Genomic DNA, 23,050 nt, shown 5'->3' on the forward strand with positions numbered 1-23,050 from the left:
TATATATAAACCACCCTGAACCCCTCGATTAGATTCCAGTCTGTAACTCACTCCCGGGTATCTGTTATTCTGTATATAAACCACCCCGAACCCCTCGATTAGATTCCAGTCTGTAACTCACTCCCGGCGATCTGTTATTCTATATATAAACCACCCTGAACCCCTCGATTAGATTCCAGTCTGTAACTCACTCCCGGGTATCTGTTATTCTATATATAAACCACCCCGAACCACTCGATTAGATTCCAGTCTGTAACTCACTCCCAGGTATCTGTTATTCTATATATAAACCACCCCGAACCACTCGATTAGATTCCAGTCTGTAACTCACTCCCAGGTATCTGTTATTCTATATATAAACCACCCCGAACCCCTCGATTAGATTCCAGTCTGTAACTCACTCCCGGGTATCTGTTATTCTATATATAAACCACCCCGAACCCCTCGATTAGATTCCAGTCTGTAACTCACTCCCAGGTATCTGTTATTCTATATATAAACCACCCGAACCCCTCGATTAGATTCCAGTCTGTAACTCACTCTCGGGTATCTGTTATTCTATATATAAATCACCCTGAACCCCGCGATTAGATTCCGGTCTATAACTCACTCCCGGGTATCTGTTATTCTATATATAAACCACCCGAACCCCTCGATTAGATTCCAGTCTGTAACTCACTCCCGGGTATCTGTTATTCTATATATAAACCACCCCGAACCCCTCAATTAGATTCTAGTCTGTAACTCACTCCCGGGTATCTGTTATTCTATATATAAACCACCCCGAACCCCTCGATTAGATTCCAGTCTGTAACTCACTCCCGGGTATCTGTTATTCTATATATAAACCACCCCGAACCTCTCGATTAGATTCCAGTCTGTAACTCACTCCCGGGTATCTGTTATTCTATATATAAACCACCCCGAACCCCTCGATTAGATTCCAGTCTGTAACTCACTCCCGGGTATCTGTTATTCTATATATAAACCACCCTGAACCCCTCGATTAGATTCCAGTCTGTAACTCACTCCCGGGTATCTGTTATTCTGTATATAAACCACCCCGAACCCCTCGATTAGATTCCAGTCTGTAACTCACTCCCGGGTATCTGTTATTCTATATATAAACCACCCGAACCCCTCGATTAGATTCCAGTCTGTAACTCACTCCCGGGTATCTGTTATTCTATATATTAACCACCCTGAACCCCTCGATTAGATTCCAGTCTGTAACTCACTCCCGGGTATCTGTTATTCTATATATAACCCACCCCGAACCCCTCGATTAGATTCCAGTCTGTAACTCACTCCCGGGTATCTGTTATTCTATATATAAACCACCCGAACCCCTCGATTAGATTCCAGTCTGTAACTCACTCCCGGGTATCTGTTATTCTATATATAAACCACCCGAACCCCTCAATTAGATTCCAGTCTGTAACTCACTCCCGGGTATCTGTTATTCTATATATAAACCATCCCGAACCCCTCGATTAGATTCCAGTCTGTAACTCACTCCCGGGTATCTGTTATTCTATATATAAACCACCCTGAACCCCTCGATTAGATTCCAGTCTGTAACTCACTCCCGGGTATCTGTTATTCTATATATAAACCACCCCAAACCCCTCGATTAGATTCCAGTCTGTAACTCACTCCCGGGTATCTGTTATTCTATATATAAACCACCCTGAACCCCTCGATTAGATTCCAGTCTGTAACTCACTCCCGGGTATCTGTTATTCTATATATAAACCACCCCAAACCCCTCGATTAGATTCCAGTCTGTAACTCACTCCCGGGTATCTGTTATTCTATATATAAACCACCCTGAACCCCTCGATTAGATTCCAGTCTGTAACTCACTCCCGGGTATCTGTTATTCTATATATAAACCACCCTGAACCCCTCGATTAGATTCCAGTCTGTAACTCACTCCCGGGTATCTGTTATTCTATATATAAACCATCCCGAACCCCTCGATTAGATTCCGGGGCGAAATTCTCCGGAAACGGCGCGATGTCAGCCGACTGGCGCCCAAAACGGCGTAAATCAGACGGGCAACGCGCCGCCCCAAAGGTGCGGAATGCTCCGCATCTTTGTGGGCCGAGCCCCAACCTTGAGGGGCTAGGCCCGCGCCGGTCGAATTTCCGCCCCGCCAGCTGGCGGAAAAGGCCTTTGTTGCCCCGTCAGCTGGCGCGGAAATGACATCTCCGGGCGGCGCATGCGCGGGAGTGTTAGCGGCCGCTGACAGTTTCCCGCGCATGCGCAGTGGAGGGAGTCTCTTCCTCCTCCGCCATGGTGGAGATCGTGGCGGAGGCGGAAGGGAAAGAGTGCCCCCACGGCACAGGCCCGCCCGTGGATCGGTGGCCCCAATCGCGGGCCAGGCCACCGTGGGGGCACCCCCCGGGGCCAGATCGCCCCGTGCCCCCCCCCCCCCAGGACCCCGGAGCCCGCCCATGCCGCCTTGTCCCGCCGGTAAGAAAGGTGGTCTAATTTCGCCGGCGGGACAGGCATTTTAGCGGCGGGACTTCGGCCCATCCGGGCCGGAGAATCGAGCGGGGGGGCCCGCCAACCGGCGCGGCGCGATTCCCGCCCCCGCCGAATCTCCGGTGCCGGAGACTTCGACAACCGGCGGGGGGTCGGAGAATTTCACCCCCCAGTCTGTAACTCACTCCTGGGTATCTGTTATTCTATATATAAACCACCCTGAACCCCACGATTAGATTCCAGTCTGTAACTCACTCCCGGGTATCTGTTATTCTATATATAAACCACACCGAACCCCTCGATTAGATTCCAGTCTGTAACTCACTCCCGGGTATCTGTTATTCTGTATATAAACCACCCCGAACCCCTCGATTAGATTCCAGTCTGTAACTCACTCCCGGGGATCTGTTATTCTATATATAAACCACCCCGAACCCCTCGATTAGATTCCAGTCTGTAACTCACTCCCGGGTATCTGTTATTCTATATATAAACCACACCGAACCCCTCGATTAGATTCCAGTCTGTAACTCACTCCCGGGGATCTGTTATTCTATATATAAACCACCCCGAACCCCTCGATTAGATTCCAGTCTGTAACTCACTCCCGGGTATCTGTTATTCTATATATAAACCACCCCGAACCCCTCGATTAGATTCCAGTCTGTAACTCACTCCCGGGTATCTGTTATTCTATATATAAACCACACCGAACCCCTCGATTAGATTCCAGTCTGTAACTCACTCCCGGGGATCTGTTATTCTATATATAAACCACCCCGAACCCCTCGATTAGATTCCAGTCTGTAACTCACTCCCGGGTATCTGTTATTCTATATATAAACCACACCGAACCCCTCGATTAGATTCCAGTCTGTAACTCACTCCCGGGTATCTGTTATTCTATATATAAACCACCCCGAACCCCTCGATTAGATTCCAGTCTGTATCTCACTCCCGGGTATCTGTTATTCTGTATATAAACCACCCTGAACCCCTCGATTAGATTCCAGTCCTGGATATGTGTTGTTCTGCGCTAATGAACCAAAGGAACAAGGAGCTGGATTCTCCATTTCACAGACTAAGTGCTGACGCCGGGACTTAATCGATGGTGTTCCAAGCCACGGAACAACGCTGGTCCTGGGGCAATTCCGGATCCATTAATGAGCAAGTACCAGCACCACGTGCAAGTCCAGCAATTCCAATGAAAAGCTGTGTCTGATTCGCCGGGACTTGCTGCATATTAGCTCTCCACACCCCACACACTCTCATCCCAGCCAACAAGGTGGCAGCACGGAGAATGGCAGCTTGGTTCGCGGATGCGGGGCTCGAGGCCCTGCTGATGCCGTGGAGGAGAGGTGGGCCACCCACTACTGTACACCGGACCTGGGCTCAGGTGGTAGAGGCCGTGAGCACAGTGGGCCCCACTGCCACTGCCGCCTAGCAGTGCAGGAAAACCCTGCCCAACTTCCTCAGGGCGGCCAGAGTGAATACCCTGCAGCATGCCTTTCGCACCAACCCCCGTTCCACACACCCTTAAACACCCCCCCCCCCCAACCCAGAGGGTGACCAAACCCCACCCAACGGCATTGTGCACGCACCCCACCCTGCACCACATGCCAACAACCATACCACCCTTCATGCCTGGGTGCCCTGTTCACAAAGGCCACCAGCTGCCTACCCTCTGTGCTGCCCACGTCCGACTGCCTAAAACTGTGCATTTTCCGCCTCCGCCTGCTCCTCTTTTCTATGTTTCTTCGTTTTGCTCAGGTATCTATTGCTGCCTTTGCAATGTCGAATATTTCATTTTTCTGAGATGCTTTGTTGAAGTTTTGGAACATTTGATTTCAGCGCACTTGTCATTGTGAATGCTGATTTGAAGATCCTGCTTTGTTGATGCAGGAACATGTTCCCATGGCAGAATTAGCGATTGTACCTGCAGGTTAATTAGGATATAACTTACACTATTTCACTGGATTATCTCGGTATATGTGTATCACACAGCACTTACTGGAGGCAGTGTTAATGAGTGTTCAGTTAATCAGGACATGTACTCTAACATTGATTTATTCAGTGTACAGTCTAGTGTGTTGGTGCAATTGGCTTCTAATCATTGTGAAGAGATTACAGAGGGAGGGGCTGGTGCACAGCAACAGAAGAGATAATGTGACCCAAAAAGAACATTTAGAAAGGGCGGAAATGTTAATAACAAAATGAAACAAAGACTGTGATTTTGCCGGGTGATCTTGATTAAATGATTGCGGGGAATGGTGATTATAAAATAGGGGGATGATGGCTGTGATAACCCCCATCAAGCCCATGGGGCTTGTTGCTAACTTTTGGTTGGCTCAATTGGCTCTGTTTTATAACCTTTGCTCTCGAGTCGCCAGGTATCTTTATGATACCGCCACGAGGTTCAAGTTCAAGTAATGATCAATAACTCAATACACCGATTAGTAAGATTCAAATCAAAGCACATTTATTCTACACAGTAAATCGCTACTCATGCATAAACTCTACTTTCTAGGCTATTTCTATAACTAACAGGCCTATACTTAGCTTCGGACCGGCCCACCAGGTCAGGGGAACAAATGGCCTTTCGTTCAGGTCCTGAGTCTGCGGGATTCAAAAGCTGGTATGGACTGGTAGCTGGGAGCGCCTATATCGTAGCGAGCGTTGACTTGAGACTCACTTGCTTGGAGGCAACAAGGCTGATCACTGTCAAGGGTTGGTTCAAGTTGCTGAGTGACCCTGCCAAAGAAGAACGATTTGAACTTGGGGGCTTTACTTTATAGTCCCCAGGGGCTTCCCGCCCTTCGGGGCGGACCCCGTACCTGGTTTCAAGTGATTGGACTATGTTTCGATCACTTGGTTCGATTTCTCCAATGCTGGAGCGGTTCTCTGATCGTTGGGCGGTCTTCAAGTGTCCGTTAACCTCTTTTGTGTTGGCTCCTGCTGGCGCCGGGGAGTCTGGCTTGTTTTTGTTTACTTTAAAATGTTTCGATTGTTCCCGGGGATCGCTCATCAATATGTAGATGGCTGCTACATTACTATGCAGATGGCTGCTGGTTTCAGTGCTGTCTGGTTCCTTACAGGCCTCAATACACATGATTTCTGTATTTGCTAGTCTTTGCCTGTGTTGGCTGAATTTCCCTTCAGCCTTTGCGGTTCTCCATTTTAAGTCGGGAAGTGGCCAAAACTCAGGTGGCTACAGGATGCTGTGATCAATCACCACGAGGGACCAGCATATTGGTTGACTGTGAGGGTCCTGCTTTATTTGCCCTTTCTTTATTTTTGTCGTCATAATTTTTGATCCATAGATAGTCAATGTACAGAAGAACATAAGAACATAAGAGCTAGGAACAGGAGTCGGCCATCTGGCCCCTCGAGCCTGCTCCACCATTTAGTGAGATCATGGCTGATCTTTGTGGACTCAGCTCCACTCTCCGGCCCTTACACCATATCCCCGAATCCCTTTATTCTTTAGAAAGGTATCTATCTTTTTCTTAAAAACGTTTAAAGAAGGAGCCTCAACTGCTTCACTGGGCAAGGAATTCCAGAGATTCACAACCCTTTTGGTGAAGAAGTTCCTCCTACACTCCGTCCTAAATCTACTTCCCCTTATTTTGAGGCTATGCCCCCTAGTTCTGCTTTCCCCGACCTGTGGAAACAATCCTATCTATTCCCTTCATAATTTTATATGTTTCAATAAGATCCCCCCACATCCTTCTCAACTCCAATGAGTACAGTCCCAGTCTACTCAACCTCTCGTCATAATCTAATCCCCTCAACTCTGGGATCAACCTAGTGAATCTCCTCTGTACTCCCTCCAGTGCCAATATGTCCTTTCTCAGGTAAGGAGACCAAAACTGAACACAATATTCCAGATGCGGCCTCACCAACACCCTATACAATTGCAGCATAACCTCCCTAGTCTTGAACTCCATCCCTCTTGCAACGAAAGACAAAACTCGATTAGCCTTCTTAATCACCTGTTGCACCTGCACACCAACTTTTTGCGACTTGTGCACCAGCACACCCAGGTCCCTCTGCACAGCAGCATGTTTTAACATCTTACCGTTTAAATAATAATCCATTCTGCTGTTATTCCTCCCATAATGGATAGCCTCACACTTGGCAACATTGAATTCCATCTGCCAGACCCTAGACCATTCACCTAACCTATCCAAATCCTTCTGCAGACTTCCGGTATCCTCTGCACTTTTTGCTTTACCACTCATCTTAGTGTCGTCTGCAAACTTTGACACATTGCACTTTGTCCCCAACTCCAAATCGTCTATGTAAATTGTGAACAACTGCGGGCCCAACACTGATCCTTGAGGGACCCCACTGGTTACAGGTTGCCAACCAGAGAAACACCCATTTATCCCCACTCTCTGCTTTCTGTTAGTTAACCAATCCTCTACCCATGCTACCACTTTACCCTCAATGCCATGCATCTTTAGTTTATGCAGCAACCTTTTGTGTGGCACCTTGTCAAAAGCTTTCTGGAAATCCAGATATACCACATCCATTGGCTCCCCGTTATCTACCGCACTGGTAACGTCCTCAAAAAATTCTACCAAATTAGTCAGACACAACCTACCCTTTGTGAACCCATGCTGCGTCTGCCCAATGGGACAATTTCCCTCCAGGTGCCCCGCCCCTCTCCTCCCTTCTGTGTTTGTCTGTCTTGTGTGAATGTTTAGAGGGTGGCGGGGAAGTTAAAGTGGGTGATTATGAATTAGATAATAGTTTACCAGTTGTATTTGCTGCATACTTGATTGTTGTAGTACTTGCTATAAATAAACATAATTGTGATTACATTTACAAACCTGGTGACTGTAATTATTGGATAGCCAAGGGCCAAAGACTTTGGGTATTTTTCTAAGAATTATTGGTTAATTCATTTGGGTTGCGACTCTAGGTCAAGGGGTGGCTGGAATTGACCGCGCCCTCGCTCAGGGTAACAATCCCAACGGGATTTTACTCTGTATATATATTTGCTGCCGTAGACAGACTTTCCTTGACCATAAATAAATGGGTTTCACCCAACCGTTCAGCTTCCTGCATCTTAATACTGACGACGAAGTAAAAGAAACTTTAACTCCGATTCTGGACATCCCAACCAATCCGGGATATTGCCGTGCAGCAATGTTTTGGACAGACTTTTGAAAAATGCCGTTCTTTAGGAAGAACGTAGGCTGGTAGGTTGAGCCCAGGACGCTGAGCGGATGAGGTACTTTTTCCAGGCCAATGGCATCACTGGAGGAGACCGACAGAAGGTAATCCTCCTGACTGCCTCCGGGGTCCCAGCCTTCAGCATCATTAAAAGCCTCACGCACCCGGCTGCTCCGGATTCACAATAGTTTGACGAATTGGTAGAGCTGGTGTCCAACCATTATGACCCACAACCATCAGTAATCATGCAACGGTACCGGTTCAATACTGCGGTGCGAACTCTGGGGGAGTCACTTACGGATGTCTTGACTCGAGTGCGACGGCTGGCTGAGCATTGCGAGTTTAGGCCATCCCTTTCGGAGGTGTTGAAGGACTGACTGGTGAGCGGAATTAATAACATGGTCACACAGATGGAGCTGTTGATGGACCCTATGCTTGATTTGAAGAGAGCCATTGAACCAGCACTATCCCACGAGTGTCTGAATAAAGCTCATAGTCTTACAGTTGAAGTAAATCCTTTATTTGTAAGTGTTCGTTCGCTCTCCAGCGCTTATACTATGTTACATCTGAGCTGCCTGTCTATGTCCTGCTCACCAGATGCCGTTCCTGTGAAGAGTGCCTCTGACTACCTGTCTGTCTGTATGTATACATCTCCCGTGCTCCCTCCAATGAGTGCTTAGTTGTATTGCATTTACATTGACCCCTCGTGTATATACACAGATATCAAGATCACTACAGCGAGAACGCAGAGAAAGGGGTTAGAATAGAATAAAATAGAATCCCAACAGTGCAGAAGGAGGCCATTTCATCCACCGAGTCTGCACCAGCCTTCGAGAAGAGCACCCTACCCAAGCCCACACCTCCACCCTATGCCCGTAACCCAGTAACCCCACCTATCCTTTTTGACATGAAAGGGCAATTTATCATTGCCAATCTACCTAATCGACTCATCATCGGAGTGTGGGAGGAAACCGGAGCATCCGGAGGAAACACGCAGACACGGGGAGAACGAGCAGACTCCGCACAGACAGTAACCCAAGGCTGTGATTGAACTCGGGACCCTGGAGCTGTGAGGCAGCAGTGCTAACCACTGTGCCGTGTGCCATTCCAGGAGTCCATGGACCGCAGTGTCCATAGTGTAGCTCGACCCGCGTACTGGAATGCAGCGGCGTCCCAGAGGAGTGGCCAGAGGCCAGGTCACCGCCGAAAGCACAACCAACCGTGCAACACCACATCAGGACTCACCAATCGAGGGCCCCCATGGCCCAGGTGGTACCTCCTCAGAAGACGACGGGAAGAACCGGCAATATTGCAAACCTGCAGGAATAGAACACGCGGTAACCAAGGCTGCCAGAATTTTCAGAGCACACGCCACTCTGGACAGACGATGAGGTTGCCTCATGCCAGGACCTTGCACGTGGCCCAACCTGAGGGGAAAGACATGAGGCAGTTGAACTGCATCAAGGCCCCTAATGTAGCGCTGATTCGAGTTAAACTGCAGGTAGATTGGCACACCCTAGTGATGAAGGTAGCCACAGGAGCTGCAATCTCCATCATCAGTCATCAGACCTTCCGGCAGCTTCGCACAGGAATCCTGTCATTGAACCTGTGCGACGCCAAGGCTAGATTGGCGACGTGTCACGGGAACCATTGCGCATAATTGGAACCACCATGACCCCAGTGACCCACGGGAAGCAGACAGGCTGCTTCTAATAGTGGTGCAAGGGCCGGGACCTAACCCTGTTGGGCCGTGATAGGCTGCAAACACTTCGGGCGCGATTCTCCGAAATGGAGACAGAGCGTTTGCGCCGTTGTCAACGCCGTCATGTTTCGTGACGGCGCGAGACGGGCGCGAGCCGGGCACGAGCACTACACCACAGGGGGCCAGCACGGTGCTGGAGTGGTTCACGCCGCTCCAGACTCCCTTCCCGTCGCCAAATGGGCGCCGTGCCAACCCGCGCATGCGCAGTTGGGCCCGCCAAGGAGCACTTTTCCCCACCCCACAGGCCGCCCCCCCCCGACCCTACGCACAGAGTTCCCGCCGGCTGCGAGCAGGTGTGAACGGCGCCGGCGGGTCTCTGCCGTTTCCGCGCGGCCGCTCGGCCCATTAAGGCCGGAGAATCGGCGGCCCGACCGCGGACAGTGGCCCACGACCGGCGCCGCACCAAACATCGCGTCGATTCTCCACTCCTCGGTGAATCGCCTGCCAGCGTCAGGCCATGCCGCGGGAGAAAATGGTGCAAACGGCGATTCTCCCATACGGCGCAGCATGGGAGAATCGCGTCCTTCACTTTGATTGGCAGCAGACTTTTCGGATCAGCATCAGAAACCAGGAGGTCCTTGGGAAGTATCCAGTCGTATTCCAGGAGGGTCCAGGCAAAATGAAAGGAGCCAAGGGCATGCTTTTATGTTGACCCTGAGGCCCAGCCCAGATACTTCAGATCATGAACAGTCCCCTAAGCCATGCTCACTAAGGTGGACACTGAGTTGCAGCGTTGGAGAGTTTGGACATCATTCGTCCTGTACAATTTGTGGAGTCGGTCGCACGGGAGGTCGTCTTGAAAAATGCGGTCTACAAAGCACCATTCGTCACCCGACCCAGACCCGCCGCTGGCAGAAACACAACCACGTGCAAAGCGGTGCAGCAGAAGGAGTGTTCCGTGAGGCGGTGGAGGTGCCAACGCCCCTGGCCGGGATTCCTCTGAGGCGGGCTCGCATCGTTTAAGTTGGTCAATGTGCTTACGCAAGGTCTTCCCTTGGGTGGTAAAGGCCTTCTCAGATGGTTGCACAGGGAGAACATTCGGTCTTGGGGGGGACAGTGTAATAACCCCCACAAGGCCCACAAGTCTGGATACCCAGCTGGATCTCCCTTTCGTATCATGGAATATGAGAATCCCTGCTAATGGGCAGAGACTTACCCAGCTGGTGCTCAGAAGAACATAGTATAAAGGCCAGCCCGGATAGAGGCCGGCATGTTGGTTGTCCCAACGAAACTTTACTCTCTATTTGCTGCCGCAGACAGACTTTTCATGACCGTAATTAAATTGGCTTAATTCTACTGTTCGGCTTCCTTGGTCTTAACAATGGTGAATATAAGATGGGTATGGTGATTATAAGATGGAGGATGGTGATTACAGGATGGAAGATGGTGATTACAGGATGGAGGATGGTGATTATAAGATGGAGAATGGTGATTACAAGATGGAGGATGGTGAGTACAGGATGGAGAATGGTGATTACAAGATGGGGATGGTGATTACAAGATGGAGGATGGTGATTACAGGATGGAGGATGGTGATTACAGGATGGAGAATGGTGATTACAAGATGGGGATGGTGATTACAGGATGGAGGATGGTGATTACAGGATGGAGGATGGTGATTACAGGATGGAGGATGGTGATTACAGGATGGGGGATGGTGATTATAAGATGGAGGATGATGATTACAGGATGGAGGATGGTGAATATAAGATGGGGATGATGATTATAAGATGGGGAATGGTGATTACAAGATGGGGGATGGTGATTACAGGATGGAGGATGGTGATTATAAGATGGAGGATGGTGATTACAGGATGGAGGATGGTGATTACAGGATGGAGGATGGTCATTACAGGATGGAGGATGGTGATTACAAGATGGAGGATGGTGATTACAGGATGGAGGATGGTGATTACAGGATGGAGGATGGTGATTACAGGATGGAAGATGGTGATTACAGGATGGAGGATGGTGATTACAAGATGGAGGATGGTGATTACAGGATGGAGGATGGTGATTACAGGATGGAGGATGGTGATTACAAGATGAGGATGGTGATTATAAGATGGAGAATGGTGATTACAAGATGAGGATGGTGATTACAGGATGGAGGATGATGATTACAGAATGGATGATGGTGATTACAGGATGGAGAATGGTGATTACAGGATGGAGGATGGTGATTACAAGATGAGGATGGTGATTACAAGATGGAGGATGGTGATTACAGGATGGAGGATGGTGATTATAAGATGGGGATGGTGGTTATAATATGGAGGATGGTGATTACAGGATGGAGGATGGTGATTACAGGATGGAGGATGGTGATTATAAGATGGAGGATGGTGATTACAGGATGGAGAATGGTGATTACAAGATGGAGGGTGGTGATTATAAAATGGAGGATGGTGATTATAAAATGGAGGATGGTGATTATAAGGTGGGGATGGTGATTACAGGATGGAGGATGGTGATTACAGGATGGAGGATGATGATTAAAAGATGGGGGATGGTGATTACAGGATGGAGGATGGTGATTACAGGATGGAGAATGGTGATTACAGGATGGAGGATGCTGATTACAGGATGGAGGATGGTGATTACAGGATGGAGGATGGTGAGTACAGGATGGAGGATGGTGATTACAGGATGGAGGATGGTGAGTACAGGATGGAGGATGGTGATTACAGGATGGGGATGGTGATTACAAGATGGAGGATGGTGATTATAAGATGGAGAATGGTGATTACAAGATGGAGGATGGTGATTACAGGATGGAGGATGGTGATTACAGGATGGAGAATGGTGATTACAAGATGGGGATGGGGATTACAGGATGGAGGATGGTGATTACAGGATGGAGGATGGTGATTACAGGATGGAGGATGGTGATTACAGGATGGAGGATGGTGATTACAGGATGGGGGATGGTGATTATAAGATGGAGGATGATGATTACAGGATGGAGGATGGTGAATATAAGATGGGGATGATGATTATAAGATGGGGAATGGTGATTACAAGATGGGGGATGGTGATTACAGGATGGAGGATGGTGATTACAGGATGGAGGATGGTGATTACAGGATGGAGGATGGTGATTACAGGATGGAGGATGATGATTATAAGATGGAGGATGGTGATTACAGGATGGAGGATGGTGAATACAGGATGGAGGATGGTGATTACAGGATGGAGGATGGTGATTACGAGATGGGGGATGGTGGTTACAGGATGGAGGATGGTGATTACAAGATGGAGGATGGTGATTACAGGATGGAGGATGGTGATTACAGGATGGAGGATGGTGATTACAGGATGGAGGATGGTGATTACAGGATGGAGGATGGTGATTACAGGATGGAGGATGGTGATTATAAGATGGGGATGGTGATTATAAGATGGAGGATGGTGATTACAGGATGGATGATGGTGATTACAGGATGGAGGATGGTCATTACAGGATGGAGGATGGTGATTACAAGATGGAGGATGGTGATTACAGGATGGAGGATGGTGATTACAGGATGGAGGATGGTGATTACAGGATGGAGGATGGTGATTACAGGATGGAAGATGGTGATTACAGGATGGAGGATGGTGATTACAAGATGGAGGATGGTGATTACAGGATGGAGGATGGTGATTACAGGATGGAGGATGGTGATTACAAGATGAGGATGGTGATTATAAGATGGAGAATGGTGATTAGAAGATGAGGATGGTGATTACAGGATGGAGGATGATGATTACAGGATGGATGATGGTGATTACAGGATGGAGAATGGTGATTACAGGATGGAGGATGGTGATTACAAGATGAGGATGGTGATTACAAGATGGAGGATGGAGATTACAGGATGGAGGATGGTGATTATAAGATGGGGATGGTGGTTATAATATGGAGGATGGTGATTACAGGATGGGGGATGGTGATTACAGGATGGAGGATGGTGATTATAAGATGGAGGATGGTGATTACAGGATGGAGAATGGTGATTACAAGATGGAGGGTGGTGATTATAAAATGGAGGATGGTGATTATAAAATGGAGGATGGTGATTATAAGGTGGGGATGGTGATTACAGGATGGAGGATGGTGATTACAGGATGGAGGATGATGATTAAAAGATGGGGGATGGTGATTACAGGATGGAGGATGGTGATTACAGGATGGAGGATGATGATTAAAAGATGGGGGATGGTGATTATAAAATGGAGGATGGTGATTACAGGATGGAGGATGGTGAGTACAGGATGGAGGATGGTGTGTACATGGAGGATGGTGATTACAGGATGGAGGATGGTGATTACAGGATGGAGGATGGTGATTACAGGATGGAGGATGGTGATAACAGGATGGAGGATGGTGAGTCCAGGATGGAGGATGGTGTGTACATGGAGGATGGTGATTACAGGATGGAGGATGGTGATTATAAGATGGAGGATGGTGATTACAGGATGGAGGATGGTGATTACAGGATGGAGGATGGTGATTACAGGATGGAGGATGGTGATAACAGGATGGAGGATGGTGATTACAGGATGGAGGATGGTGATTACAGGATGGAGGATGGTGATTACAGGATGGAGGATGGTGAATACAGGATGGAGGATGGTGATTACAGGATGGAGGATTGTGATTACAGGATGGTGGTGATTACAGGATGGAGGATGGTGATTTTCATTTCATTATAAGAAGGGGAGTGGTGATTATATGGAGGGGTGACGATAGTTATTCTAGGACAGGGCAGTGGACTGATGGTGTTTATCATTTCAATTTGTGGCCGTTGGCCTTTCTGGATATGGTCAAAATAAAGGCAATCTGCAAAGACCATTGAAAATGTAATCTCAGTCTCGCACTGGTTGTCCTAAAGTTGCAGAATGGAAGGTGTCCCTTGCAAACTATCAAATTAGGGGACAATGCCTTTAAATAGCAGATATCTAGTGACCCTGCCAGAGAGAACAATGCAATTGGAAAGGACAAGGGTTAAGGTTGCGTGAGGTTGAGGTACTTTGAGCATCACACTAATGGGTGAATTTGGCTCTATTTCCAGTCTGAAGTAAAAGGGAATTTGCAATAAGTGCTGATATTGTTGACCTTTCACAGTTGGACAAGGCTGACATGCAGTGTGAGTGACGAGTGAGTGAATGTGTGTGTGATCTGTGGTGCCCTCGTTAGGTGTGACTGGGAATTGCAGTACTAAGATCACTCGAGGATCAATATAGAAAAGATGCATCACACCTTTGATTTCTCTATAGTGTTGAACTCTGTCAAAATAAACAACGTTGCACATTTAAGTGTTGGTGCAGTATAATCCCACAGAATAGAAAATTTAAATCTATTGTGATCCGGATCTGTAAGTAACCCACAATATCAATCACTCTGTTCACTCTGTAATAGGCTTCTTAGCCATGCAATTCACTCACCCTCAGGCATCTGTTGCTAATGAGACGAGGGAATGGTGTTGGGGTGAAGTGATCAGGCTCCTTGTGAAGAATGCAGGCTGCCTCTGTCGAAATGGTGAAAAGGCTCCAATAGCTTCCATTAAAGCCGTAGAATATGCAAATTGACGTTTTACCTCTAATAAAAATAATGTTTTGCAGTGAGATTCAAATAATGAAGGCCAGGCCATGTGAACAGACTGAAAGTATAAAGAAATGACAGAACAGAACCCGCACCTTACTGGGGACCATAATGCAGAGCAGAAGACTGTTGTATCCACAGTCTTGGATTATATTTATGATATATTAATATTGTCTTATCTGTGGCCACTACACTGATACACAAAATGCTATTTGAAACTTAGGATGGACAATCCTCATGTTCCCCTAAAGCACACCAGGCAATGGAGATGGGAATATATAACTGGCTCTGTTTGTGTTCCGAGGGCAGTTTTATCACACTGAAGGGGAGTGATGCTTTATTTATTTTTGAGTCGCTTTTTCCAGCACTCCCCCAGCACAGTAAACGCCTGCGTCACCTCAGCACATCAGATGCAGTGGCGGATGCAGTAACGACGCCTAATATATCATTATCAATGCGTTATTCGGGATAGCTGGTGTAGCCAGGTCTTAATGCCATGGCAGCATTTAAAATGGCATGATATGAGGGCTAGTGCCCTCATTAAAGAGAATACCATCGTGGTGTATATCTCGGCTGCACATCAAACTTCACCCCACCCCTCCCCCACAATAATTAAGTGTATCTGTATCATAAAGAGAAGTCCATACGAGGGTAGTCAATCAACACATTTAGTTAATGAGAAGGGTTCTGGAGCTGATATAGGGGGAGATTCTCTGGCTGTGTTGTGTCTACCACAGATCCTGCTATGTCGGGAGAATTCCGGGAGAGGCTGGACACGGGATTTGCACCGGGGCCAAACAGTTTCTATGCTCCCGGTCCACTCCAGCTGGTATGATCATGATCTCGTTCAGAAAGGCCCCAAGTGTCATCGATTCACTTGCCAAGGCAGGAGGATATTGACAACTCGTGTGAGGAAAGCTGTGGTGCTCTTCCGCTTCTGCTTAAGTCTGACTCCTGTCTGTCTGCTGACAGCGCACTGGCGTCTGGCCTCATGCCTGAGTCGGGGGCACATTCCCTTGGCCCAAAGGTACGTGGGGGAAGGGGTAAGGTTGGATCCAGTGAGTGATGAGGCTGTCATTCCAGACTGTCCGTCACTGTGGGCTTCATGGGCTCTCAGCTTGGAGGGTGTGTGGAAGGATTCGTGTCCAGGTGGGATGTAGCCCTTCCCTGTTGGAAAGGGGTCAAAGACAGAGACCTTGCCGCTTTCAGGTGCGATATTTTTCAATGGTGAACATTTCAACTGACAATTATCCAAGGCCTAACTACAAATACTGACCTCAACCCATGCCCACTCAGTGCTCCGATAACTTCTTCATCTTCTTAGTGCTATGTCTAGGTGTCTCCCAAGAAAGCATTTGAGATGTAAGAGGTGGCTGCCTTACACTCCTTGTAACCTGTGATGCCCCTGGCGGGTTTCCTCTGGAGGACCTGGACATGGAGGACACCACATTACTGGTGTCACCTTGTCACCCTGTTTTGTCTGCTGCCCCTGATGGGGGGAATCAGAAGGACTGGAGATTGCCAGAGTCTCCTTGCTGGAAGGCACCGGGATGGGCTCCAACACTTCCTCCTCCCTGCGCTACTCCGTGGGACGGAGGGGCAGCTGGAGTGAGCTCCAGAACCCCTGATTTACCTGGCGCTGCCTGTCCTGGAGGCCCACCATTGTGCCTGACTCCTCAGCCATGTCCTCTGTGAATTGGCCAAGCTCTGGAGTGCCTCAGCAATGTCCCTCTGTGTCTGGGACATGTCCCCCTGTGACTGGGCCATGCTGTCAAGGCTCTCAGCTCTGGTCGTCAGAGAGTGAGCCATGCCTTGGAGTTCGCCAGTCATGGCTTGGTCGTCATGCTCCAGGTTTTCCACAGTGGATGCCACCCTTGCAGTGTTGGCCTGGGTGCCACACATTGCTGACACCACCTCCTGCGACTGAAGGCTTCTGGACTCCTCCAATCAGCCTTGCGGTTGCTGGAATATAGCTGGCAATCCCTCCTGGATTTCACAACTCTACCTTTGCATCTCCGGCAGCTCAGGGAGAAACGTTTTCAGAGGCTCAGCATCTGGCTGGGGTTAGCTGTATCCTAAGATCCAGCAAGCCCCCAACTGTTCCGACTTGAAAGTTCCTGCCTAATGTGCATCAGCAGCTGTGTGGTGCTCACCAGATAGTGACCCAGAACCTGTCTGCTAAACTCGCCCATCGAGGTGTGTGCCTGTGTGATGGTGGAAGGTGCGGGTGACCGCTGTGTTCTCCTCAGAGCTCTTCTCCAAGGTGTTCTCTTGGGTTGTGGGTGGAGCAGTGACTCCAGATAGCCCGGCCTCATCAGATGGAGATGCTGCAACACGAGGGACATGGGTTCAGTGAATGGGAAGCACAAGCGTGTGGGAAATAAACCGTTCATTTGAGACAGGAAGTCCGTAGACGATAATCCCTACAGTGCAGTAAGTGGCCATTCAGCCCATCGAGTCTGGACCGACCCTGTAAAGAGCTCCCTATCTCAGTGCCTAGGCCCACTCACCCTCTCCTCTTAATCCCACCTAACCTGCACATCTTTGGAAATGAAGGGGCAATTTATCATGGCCAATCCACCTAACCCACACATCTTTGGACTGTGGGAGGAAACCGGAGCACCCGGAAACCCACGCAAGAACGGAGAGAACGTGCAGATTCTACACAATCACCCAAGGCCAGAATTGAACCCGGGTCCCTGGCGCTGTGAGGCAGCAGTGCTAATCACTGTGCCAACTGGATGAAGGTGCAGTGGATCCTTATTTTTCTGGTGCAATCCGACCTCGCTGTCAGTCGCTGCTCACTCCGTGCCATCCCTGCAGTCTCCAGCTCCCTCCCCCTGCCCATCTTTATTCTGGGCTATCTTCTCCTGTGAGGGCAAAAAGAATGCATTGTGAGCCAGACGCCGAGCGGCTCTGGGATCTCCTTCCCACACCGGGTACAGGGTGCCCCTCTCCTCCATGGCATGTTTCGGGCTCCCTCCAGGAAGCAGGCTCTGCACTGCCAGTCTCCTAGCTTCACTGGGAGTGAGTGCTGAGGGACTGCTTAAATACAGCTCCCCCTTGTTATCGGTGAACAGCTGGGCCCGTAGTTGGGCGAGTCTGATACTTGGAGACTCTGGCTCGGTGTGATTCATGTGGGGATCAATTATTGCCCTGCGTGTGGCTGGATTGCGATCCGGATCTCGCAGACCCAGTGGGAACCCAACCGCGTTTCCTGCCGGAGATGACACTTTGGGCATGATCCAAAAGCCACACTGCGCCAGGAAAGCAGCTGCCACAGCGCAGCGTGGCTGCTAAGAGCTGGGATATCCTGCTTTTAAAGGGGCATGCTACCACACTATAATTAATATTGTCAGTATACTTTTAACAATGTAATGATTGTAAACACAATGCCAATCGGTATTTCTCTGCCAATATGGGAACAATTGAAACAGTAGAGTCTCAGGGCACAATCTAACCGAATGGGAATAGAGCCCCGTAACAAACGCGTTTGTGTTTCCTGGCATTCGCCGCGCCAGGAAACCACGCTATCTATCAGGACTCTGGTTCTATTTGGGGCTTCAGCAGGGTATGCCCTGCCAAGGCCGCACTTATTCCCATTTCCTGCACTGAGGAGCTCCGCTCGCCGCCCCGCGCCCCACCCCGACGTGATCCCTGAATGAGCCCCCAAACCCCAACTCATCTATAAGGGGTCCTTGCTCTCCCCTCGCCCCCCCCCCCACACCTCCGCAGGGCACCGCCAGGTCTGATACTCGTCACAGGGAAAATGCCAGCTTGGCACCTTGGCAGGGTGCCAGACTGGCACTGCCAAGATGCTTGGGTGGCACCAGCAGTGCCAGGGTGCTTCCCTGCCCAGAGGGCAAGCACCAGGGGGCATCCGATCCCCTGGGAGACCCCCATGCGTGCAATTCGCCGGTCCCTGTTTGTGGAGACCAGCACTGAACGGCGTTCGCCCAAGGTCTTTGAGGCGGAAGAGTTAGTTCCCAACGCCTCGGGTAGGTCGTGGGAGAGAATATTAGCGTGTCACTAGCTGTCCTCACTTGATATCCAGATTTACAAAATAGTGATCCCGTCCACAATGAGTTGGATTCAGATTGCGATGTCTCGCCAGATCGCGTTAGATCTCACGTGGTGTGGCGCGCGGGGTAGATCCCGGAAGAGAGATCTGCTGGCATCTACAGGTCATGATGCCTTCCGGGCGCAATGCGCCCAGTATGCCATGCCCTCAGTCTTTTAGTTTGTGAGTTGTTGGAGATTCGAAGAATGTCAACATTTGAATTTTGCTCGTTCCTTCTTTCTTTTCCTTTCTCTTTTTTCTCTCTTTCTCAATCTGATCTTCCTTTCCCTCACTTTATTTTGCTTTCTGTAGCTGATTTAATTCTAATTTACCCAGTTTTCTTCTCTGTTATTTCTCTGTTTCTTTCTATTTTGTTTGTTTTTACATTTTAAAAACTTTTTCCAATTCAGGGGCAAATTAGCATGGCCAATCCACCTGCCATGCACATCTTTGAATTGTGGGGGTGAGACCCACGCAAACACGGGGAGAATGTGCAAACTCCACATGGACAGTGACCTGGGGTCAGGATCGAACCGGGTCCTCACCGCCGTGATACCCTGTTATGCTCATTCTGCCATTATTAGCTGCTGCCCCCAGCATTCTACTGCACAAGAAACATTTTGGGTTGGAGGATATAAGATGGTTCCTGTCTGACAGTGCGAACCATGAGATGCCCTCCTCTAGCGAATTCTGATACAAAATGTACATTCATTTCATCTGCCAGGCTAGGTAGTTAAACAAGAAAGTGCTGTTCGGATGCAGTTGGAAGCTACAATTAAGTGGGTTAGATTTCTAGAGGGCGAAGTGTCGGTAACCTGATGGTTTTTCACATGCCTGACATTGGCAATGTTCTTAATGTGTGGGTGTATAATTTGCAGATTGGTGCTATGTTCACATGGATTCAGTACCAAGAACATCAGTGAAGGCAAATGTGCTTTAAGGTGATCTGTATACCTTAATAAATCAGTGGTGCTTATTCAGTTATTATTTATCATTTTTATACATTTTCTGGAGCTGTTGATAATTTTTATTAATAGGATGGTTCTCCTTCACAAGGTGATTAAAGTTAAAAATTGCAGAAGCTAAATATACCACATGGATGTATGCGTGACCCAGTAACTGTGCAAATCATCGTGTGGGTTTTAACAGTTTTTAGTCTGTGATGAAAGTGTGGCTTCTGTATTTGAGATGAATTTCAGGAGCAGTGGAGAGCAATCAGAGAGCATTTTGAGTTTCTGATTATTGAACCACAAGGAGGAGGTACCAGTCTCTTAAAACAGTGAAGTGGGACATGATGCAATGTTTCAAAATGACGGTAAATGTGGAGATATTTTGTGTAATGGATATCAGAGTGTCATGGTTAAGTTATTGGACTACTGTATATAAACCAGACTAATAATGCAGAGAATTTGGGCTCAATTCTCTGCCCCGCGCTTGGTCATTAGACCCATTTGCATCCATGTAACGGGCAGGCACCATACTATCCGGGGGCGTGTGATTCTCCAGTCCTCTGGAATTACGTGGCCCTGAGGCGGGGGGCTTCGTGGTGGGCCGAGCAGGTAGCTCTTTCAGGGAGCTGCCCCCAACGTCCATCGGAGGGCCACCCTCCCCCACCCCCCCCTCCCCCACACACACATACACAATGCAACATCTGCCTACCCTTCCTGACTCGCCCACCCACCTCCTACCAGAGACCCCTAAATAAGGATACCCCCTAAACTAAGAGAACCCCCAGAGACCCCCTAAATAAAGAGATTCCCCCACAGAGACCCCTTAAATACAGAGACCCCCAGAAACCCCCTAAATAAAGAGAAGCCCTCAGATTCTGCAACCAACACCCTCATTACCGGCGTAAAACTGCTTGTCAATAGGACAACGCCTTCTTTCTGGTCACTATATTTTTCCTCTTCTGACTCTTCCGTGTCCTGTGTCGCTTCAAACACTCTATTGTAACGAGTTGGACAGTTGAAAGCATAATGGTATTGAGAGTCACATCGAAAACATCGATTTATCATGCCCCGTGCATTTCTGGGGTTCATCTTCCTATTGTAGGTTCTAACTGGGTTTCTGTCTTCATAATTTCCTTGTCTCGGTCTCCGTCTATAGTCTTGAGCCCTGTTCGTAGCCATACGATTTCACCATCCTGTTACTAGTGTGTCTTCCATATTCTGCCTTATTGCAGGCTGACCTATTTGGGTCATCAGAGCCATCGGAATCGAATGTTTCCCCAGGAACTTTTGTAAAGCTTTTGTCATCTGTTCAAATAAGGTATCCTTATCAGTAAACTGAACTCCTGTCAAAACCAGGAGCCTATCCATGTTGCTCACTCTAGCACAGTCAAGTAATTTAAAGGCCAACACAGACTGTGGAAATTCCACGTTGTGTTTCTGCAGCCTTTTATATAGTCTGCCAAATTCCATTATATAGTCTTCCATGGAGATATCCTCCATTTTCCGGAACTTATCAAAATCCGACCATGCTTCATACGCACTTAACAAGTCATCTTTCTTATAAATCTTATCCATATAATGTAATAAAGTCTCCAGACCTTCTTCTGAGTCTAACTCTTCCAATTCCAGCTCAGAAAGCACTTTGTTTCGGATTTTACTGTCATAAGGTAGAGAAAGAGCCAATGCCATACCTTGTTTTCTCTTTCCCAAAGCAGTTACTTTAGTCCACATAACTACTGCACTTCTCCATTGGTCGTACGATTCCCTTTCAGAAAATAAGGGGGGATAGTCATATCCAGCCATCTTTATCCTGGGTTCAGCCATGTCTCTTTTTTTTTTCCTTCTCACTCACTCCTTGGTTTGATCTGGAAAAGTTGTATCTTTCAACCCTTCACATTTACACAGCAACCATCCTCGCTACCAATTGTTAGACGTTTTAGTTGCTGTGAAATGAAGAGTCTAAAGTTCTTGTTCCTTTTCACCAAACACCATTTATTTCACTTCCACAGCCTCTGCACAAAACTCTTAACAACACACCACCTGACAGAGGCCACCTGAAGCCCCTTTACATATCAGTGTCAATTAATGGATACTTAACATAAATGAGACAACTAATTGCAATGTCTCTTAACCCAATATTTAACATATGGCCCCTCATGCTCCCCATGGTAAGCTATGGGACTTCCTTGCCCATTGATCCACTGTACACTTTGTACAACCAATGAACCGGATAATTATATAATGGAACGTGCATTAAAAACTTTGAAGAAAAGGTAATTAATTCATAACTTTCTCCTATTTTGGAATAATGTCTGCACTACAAGCTAATAAAAGCGTTAATCATCCGGGCCCTTTAAAGTATCAAAAAACAGAAACCATAAACCCTTGAAACGACTTGACTAGTGTAAACAAACATTGTGAAATTGTCAGCAGAGATCAAAGAGCCTGAGCTGTTAATCAAACAATGTTTCCTCTGGGAAGCAGGTGTTCAATTGTCCTCATAGCTGTCTGGGCTGTCAGTCAAGCACACATAATGAGATTTGGTTCAAAGCTCGGTCAGCCATTAAGTTTGTTAAAACAGCTGCTACAATTATGGGCACTTTCTGCTGAGGTAGGCTGGCTGGTGGGGATTTTCCCAACTCCCCCTACCCAGCTCAGGAATGAAAATCCAGGCCCTTGTGCCTGCTTTACGCCCATAAAACAGGAACAGCAATGAGCAATTTAGAAGGCCCAATATTGACATGTGGCTTTGGTGCCATTTCATACTGGACCTTTTAATTTATTTTCAGAGTTTACAATGTGCCAATTCTGACCAGTTTTTCCAGGTCACTAGCTTCCCAATCAGTGCCCCTTAAGGGGTCGACTGGAGATCGCTTAATAAAAGATCTGAAAGTTTGTAAAAAAATTAATTTGTGTGGAGCCAGAAGAAGCAGGAGCTCCCAGAGGCCATTGTTGGATTCCCAAACTCCCTGGGCCTCTGACTGTAATTGGGTAGGCCCCAAGCCTCTGGTTCCTGATTG

General features: G+C 48.1%; 1 protein-coding gene across 1 annotated transcript in view; it reads left to right on the forward strand.

Annotated features, from left to right (window-relative positions):
* The window catches only part of LOC140394757 (ran GTPase-activating protein 1-like), a 608,923-nt gene that overhangs the window by 262,812 nt on the left and 323,061 nt on the right, over positions 1–23,050 (forward strand). The window lies entirely within an intron of this gene.

This window comes from Scyliorhinus torazame, chromosome 18, assembly GCF_047496885.1.
Source record: "Scyliorhinus torazame isolate Kashiwa2021f chromosome 18, sScyTor2.1, whole genome shotgun sequence".
Lineage (NCBI taxonomy): Eukaryota > Metazoa > Chordata > Chondrichthyes > Carcharhiniformes > Scyliorhinidae > Scyliorhinus > Scyliorhinus torazame.